Source organism: Tamandua tetradactyla, chromosome 24, assembly GCF_023851605.1.
Source record: "Tamandua tetradactyla isolate mTamTet1 chromosome 24, mTamTet1.pri, whole genome shotgun sequence".
In the NCBI taxonomy this organism is placed as follows: domain Eukaryota; kingdom Metazoa; phylum Chordata; class Mammalia; order Pilosa; family Myrmecophagidae; genus Tamandua; species Tamandua tetradactyla.
Genome location: NC_135350.1, coordinates 39,685,938 through 39,692,263, shown reverse-complemented (window position 1 = coordinate 39,692,263; position 6,326 = coordinate 39,685,938).

Below are 6,326 nucleotides of genomic sequence, written 5' to 3'. Positions count from 1 at the left end.
GTTCCTCAACTCCATTCATTCTGTTTTATTCCTTTTAAAAATTTCTCTGTTATTGTTGTTCTTATACTTTCATTCACTGTTTTCCTGATATCCTTTAGTTCTTCCTTTGTTTTCCTTTATTCCTTTGAGCATATTAAGGTAAAAAAATCTTTGTCCAGTATGTCCAAATTCTGGTCTTCTTCATTAATGGTTACTGGGCTTTTATCTCGTTCCTTTGTATAGGCCATCATTTCTTGTTTCTTCATTTGTCTTGTTATCTTTTGTTGTACACTGTGCATTATAATATTTTTAAATGTTGGCTCTGAGATTTAGTCCTCACATTGTCTGTTCCTTATGTTTATATCCAGCTAGTGGTGTGAAAGAAAAGTTCCTTGAGTGCCAAGTGCTAAGAAAAACAAACTAAAGCAAAAAGCACTTTTCACAGTTTTTGCAAATTGTCTGTTTTGACTGGTGGTCTTCTTCATAGTGTGGCCCAAATATCAAGAAAATAAGCCTAACATGAATGAGAAGTGCAGTGTCATTTCCGTCTTTTCTGAGCCCTAGGTGAGGCTTCTGCATGCCCTGGGCTTGTACTCACTTCTGGCCTTAGGAATTTTCCCACTTACAGAAATTTGAATGCCCCTTTTACTTTCTGTAAAATAGACTTTCTCCCCCTCCTGGTGTTCTATTGTGTGACTTAATGCAGGTAATCCTTTGCCTCAGGCTTCTTTGGCTTGTTTCTTAATTTGAGTTAGTTGTCTGCAAGCTGCAGCATGGCAAGTTTTGGGAGGGAGAGCCAAGACAAGTTTCCTAGTTCTGTCTTTTAGGTTTCCACCTGATAGACTGGCACTGATCTATAAGCACCCTAGTATATTCATAGCAGTTATTCTGCTCCATCCCAAAAAGTGCCAGGGATCCACAATGGGCTGTGCAGGCTGGATCCACATTGCACTGGCGTAGGGTGAGAGATAGGTCAGTAAGGACACCATTAGTTTTGCTTACCATTTTTTAAAGCTGCATGTATCTGGGTTTTTAAATTTGGTACTCTATCAATTACTGTAACCTTTATTTGTTTCCCAGAGGCTTGAGGAAGATAACTCTGTCAGTTTTTGTTAGCTTCTTTTCAAAGACTTTGTGTGTGTGTGGTGGTGGGGGTGTGTGAAGACAATACTCTGGAGCATCTTTTATTGCTGTTTTGGTTGATGAGCTGCGTTTAACTTTTTGAAGAAATTCCATACTGCTTTCCACAGTGGCTGCACCATTTTACATTCCCATAGTCCTTCAATTAATGAAGCATATCTTCCTGCTACTTCCTGAGAAAGATTGTATGCAGAAGTTTCCATTTCTGCTTGTATTTACATCTACAAACTTGCATCTCTGAAAATGTGTTCCTCTACCCTTATATATCTAGTTTTAATATCACATTCCTGGGAAGAAGGTCCCCATAATTTTGTTAGCATTAATCCTTATTCTTCTATCCCTTGTGGTCTGCTATTTCATGATGATGTACTTTGATATAAATCATTTAGTGCTAGGAGCTTTCAGTCTTCTCTCTTATTCCAAACACTTACTTTTTTCAATTTTAGATAACTTTCTCCTATTGTTTTATTCCTAATTTTTGGTCTTTCTCATTTATTTATTACTGCTCTTCTATTAGATATTGTGCATCCTGGATAAATTCTCTAAAGTTCTTTTCTTCCTTATTTTCCATTTATTTCTTTTATTGTTCTTTTTTCTAGATATTTCTGCAGATTTAGTTGTCAAAATTTTTACAGAATTTTATATTCCTACTTTCAAATTTGAAAATGTCAAGAACTCTATTTTGCTTTCTAATTGTTTTCTTTTAATAGCATCTTTTTTGAGTTTGGATGCACTATTTTTTATCTTTCAAGGATAATGATTACAGTTTTCATATTCTCCCTGCATTTTTTTTTCTTTCCAGTTCCTATAAGAATTTGTTTGTGACCATTCTCTTTTCTGTGTGAAGCATACTTTTACAAATATCTGGCAACCCTTATGTGCCCAGACTCTAAAACACTGATTAGAATTTCTACAGGCAGAGGTAAGGTTTGTGGCCAGGTGGGCCACACTATACTTCTTTTAGAAGACCAAAAGTGGGCTTTTATATTTTTACCCCCAAATGCCAGAACCTAATGGATCTTTTCTTTTGGGTTTTTCAGTGAAGTAGCAAGTAGTCCCCTGTCTGGAGGGTGTAAATCAAACTCTTGCTGTCATGGTCAGGTTCATGTGTCAACTTGGCCAAGTGGTGGTACCTGTTTGTCTGGTTGGGTAAGTGCTGGCCTGTCTGTTGCAATGAGGACATTTAACAAAATTAAATCATGATCACATCAGCTGTATCCATAGCTGATTTCATTTGTAATCAGCCAAGGGGAGTGTCTTCCGCACACAGTAATGCTTAATCTAATCACTGGAAGTCTTTTATGGAGAATTCAGAAGAGACAGGCTCTCTTCCTGCTTCATCTGACGAGCCTCTCCTATGGAGTTTGTCCAGACCCTCCATCAGAATCATCAGTTTCACAGCCTGCCCTGTGGATTTTGGACTCTGCGTTCCCATGGTCACGTGAGACACTTTTACAGATTTTATATTTGCGAGTGTTTCCTGTTGATTCTGTTTCTCTAGAGAACCCTAACTAATACAATGACCAAGTAGTATTCTATTGCATGGATGTACTAGAATTTCTGTATACATTTGTCTGTTGAGGGGCATCTCGGCTACTTCTGTTTTTTGGCTATTGTGCATAAAGCAGCTCAGCATGCCACATCTGAGCACTCGCATCTCGGCCCAGGCCTTTGGAGATACAGAAAGGAATCACCCTGGGGAAAGTTGTTGGAACCCAGAGGCCTGGAGAGAAGGCCAGCAGACATCACCCTGTGCCTTCCAATGTAAGAAAGAACCTCAGTGGAAAGTTAGCTGCCTTTCCTCTGAAGAACTAACAAAATAAATCCCCTTTTATTAAAAGCCAATCTGTCTCTGGTGTGTTGCATTCCAGCAGCTAGCAAACTAGAACACTGGCATTCTAGAGGTGGATGTGGGGAGTATGCCTCTCTCCACATTGTTTTCAACTGTTTTATTACAGAATTTCATTTAACATGTATTGGAGATTTACAGTATATCAGGCACTGTATATAGTTTGGGAATCTGAAGAAGGAAGGATGAGGTTCCTGTACTTAGGACCTCACAGCACAGTGGCAGGAGAGCATCAGACAGTTTATGCCAGCATCAGAAGTGAGCTGTGCAAATTGCTGCAGAAACCTTATATGCACAACACACACAAACCCCACTCTCAACCCATTCCTTATGTTATCCGCTCAATCTACATTGTCTTCTGGTTTTTATTCTTTTGCCCACAATTCACCTAATTTCCATTTTCTTCTGGTCTCATTAAAAAAATAATTATCTGGTGTCTCTAAAAAGAATATCATCTTGTTAAGGTGAAAATATTGCACTATTTGAGGAGGAAGGCAGGTTCTTTTAATTAACAGAAGAAGCTGATTTTATAGAGGTTGTTCTATAGAAGGTAATATAGAAGAGGAGGGCAATTTTTGGTATCCTCATGCACCCAAGACAAATGTCCTGCCCCGAGATTTATTGGAATTGAAGTGTTTAAACTTATACTTTCCATAAGATATTTATTGAAGAGTAATAGTATAATTTTTATCTTCCTTTAAATTTACTGTAATCCTCTTATAAATTCTGAATTTACATAAACAATTTACCTTTTGTTTTTCATATTTGAACACTTTGCTATCATTGGGGACACTGGAGATAAAAGCTGGTAATTTAGTGCTTTTGTGACCACACACCTCCAACCATTAAGCAATAATTTACAGTTTCAAAATATAAAGGGATGAAACATTTTTCTTTACTTTTCAAATGGGTGCTTGACTTAAAAAGAAATCATCAGTATCCATGAAGCAAGCATTTCTACTCTGTTAGTTTTTATAACACATAATGCATTTCTCAAAATTTAAATATTTGTTCATATATAGTTATTATAGAATGCAATTTCCTACATTAGTTTTGGTTTTAGTTTGTTTCTTTTTTTTGGTTTTGCCCTGTATCATGGTAACACAAAGCTTAGAGCATTATAGGGTACAATTTAATATAATGTAGAATTGAATTAAAACATGGGGATTTTCCTGATTTGTGATGATATTGTTAACCTCACTAATTTTCGTGAAGGCAAAAATACATCATCAAGTTCTTTTTGGGCATTTACTATTCAGAGATCAGGCAGTCGATCAATAATTTCTTTCCTCCTTGTGATGACTGTATTTTCTAAAGATGGCCACAGCAATAAAAACTATCCCACATATTTTTACAATATAACTTTGACACTCCTTCCATATAGAGATGGGGGCTCAGTCTCCTCCTCTTGAAACTAGGCAGACTATTGTGAATGTTGCAGTCAATACAGTACTGCCAAATCATGTTGAATGTTTCCCAGGGTAGAACATAAAAGGTGATGCAAGTTTTCACCTTGTGTGCTGAATCACTGACTGGAGGCCTGGACTGCCATGTGAACAGGCTAACTCTTCTCAGTCACCATGCTGGGAAGAAACCCAAACTAGCCCACAGAGAGGGATAACATTTTTTCCTAAGTCCGCAGGAAGGGAGAAAGAGAGATGCCCAGCCTACCCTTGGATTTTCTAGCCTCTGCTTTTGCAGCTTTAGCCATTCTCAGACTGCAACTGCATGAGAAACCCCGAGCCCGAATAGCCCAGCTGAGCCCTTTCCTACTTCCTGGTCTACAGAGACTGTGAGACATAAATTATAGTTGTTTTAAGCCACAAAATTTTGTGGGTGATTGATTATGCAGCAATAGAAAAACAGGATACATCTTCCTAGGCACACAAAAATCAGGAGTAGCCATATGGCTGAATTAGAGTCAAAAAAATGTAAGAAGTGATGTATGTCACATCTAATCCTAGCCTACAAAAACATTCATGTGCAATCCTCCATCCTTTTTGTTCTATCTGCCAACTGGATATACAGGAGCTCTCAAGGAATGTAGAGTCTCAGGAAAATAATTTGGTCCCCTGAACAGCCATGTGGATGGTTTTGAACTTCATGTGAATGATGAATAAAATTTTATTCTAAAAGCTGCTGGGGTTGGGGGGTTTACCTGTTACAGTAATAGTGTTACCTTAACAAATATATATCCTCATACATATAAAATTGCACATTCATTGATTTAAGAAATATTTAACACCTAACCAATGACAGACACTGTACCAGGCACTTGGAATACAGTGGCAAATATGACTAGTAAGATGCTTATGCTCTTGGAGCTTACATTCTTGTGGAAGGCAGAGAACCACTAAACAACTAAGCAAATAAATTGTAATGAATATCAGATAGTAGCAGATGCTATGAAACAAGTAAAATATGGTGGAAACAGACAGGATGAGTCTCCACTTAGATTTGGGGGTCTTGGAAGTTTACCCTGAGAATGTGACATTTGTGCTGAGGCCTGAATTTGATACCTTAGTTACACTTTCAATTGCTTCTTTTGACAAGAAGCATTTTTTCTTTTTAAATAAAAATCTCCTTTCTGAGAAACTGAGTGTGGGTACACGAATAGACATTTGCACACTGGTTTTCACGGCAGTAGTGTTCCCAATCCACAATGGATGTAGGAAGCCTAAGGGTAAAATGACTAAGGAATGCAAGGGGGATCTATGATATATACATACAATGGACTATCGAGGAGCCAGTAAGAAGGAATGAAGTTGTGAGACCTGCAACTAGGTGAATGAACCTTAAGGACTGTATGTTGAATGAAATGTCAGGAACAAAAAGACAAGTATGACCATGCCTCAATCATATGGACTAACTACAATATAAAAACTCAGTGGAGTAAAGTCGAAAGCATGGGTTATCAGGTTGGGGCCTATTGTAAAGGGTCCTAGACTGCAAGCCCTTACAGCAGTCACATATATTCAGGAAGTATAACTGTCAATTCTAAATTCTGAGATACAGAGCTGTTTGTGTGCAACACGATCACTCCCAGTGTTGTGGGGTGCACCAAAAGAGAGACCACAAATTCCAAAACTGCAAGCCAATTTGGAGTCTTTATTAGCCGGCTGGTGACTGCCTCAGAAATCCCAAGAAGGAGGATTCAGAGAGCAGCAGCGTGGGGCTTGCAGGGTGGGCTTATAAAGGCTGAAACCACAAGCTTATTCACAGTAGCAGAGAAGCGGCATTTGTTTCAGACCCACATCCTGATTTTGCAGCTGTAAGCAAGCAAGCTTATGTACAGAAGCAAAGAGTGCTATTAGCTTTTGCAAAAACAGGTTTGTGTGATTCCCACATCCTGGCCCCA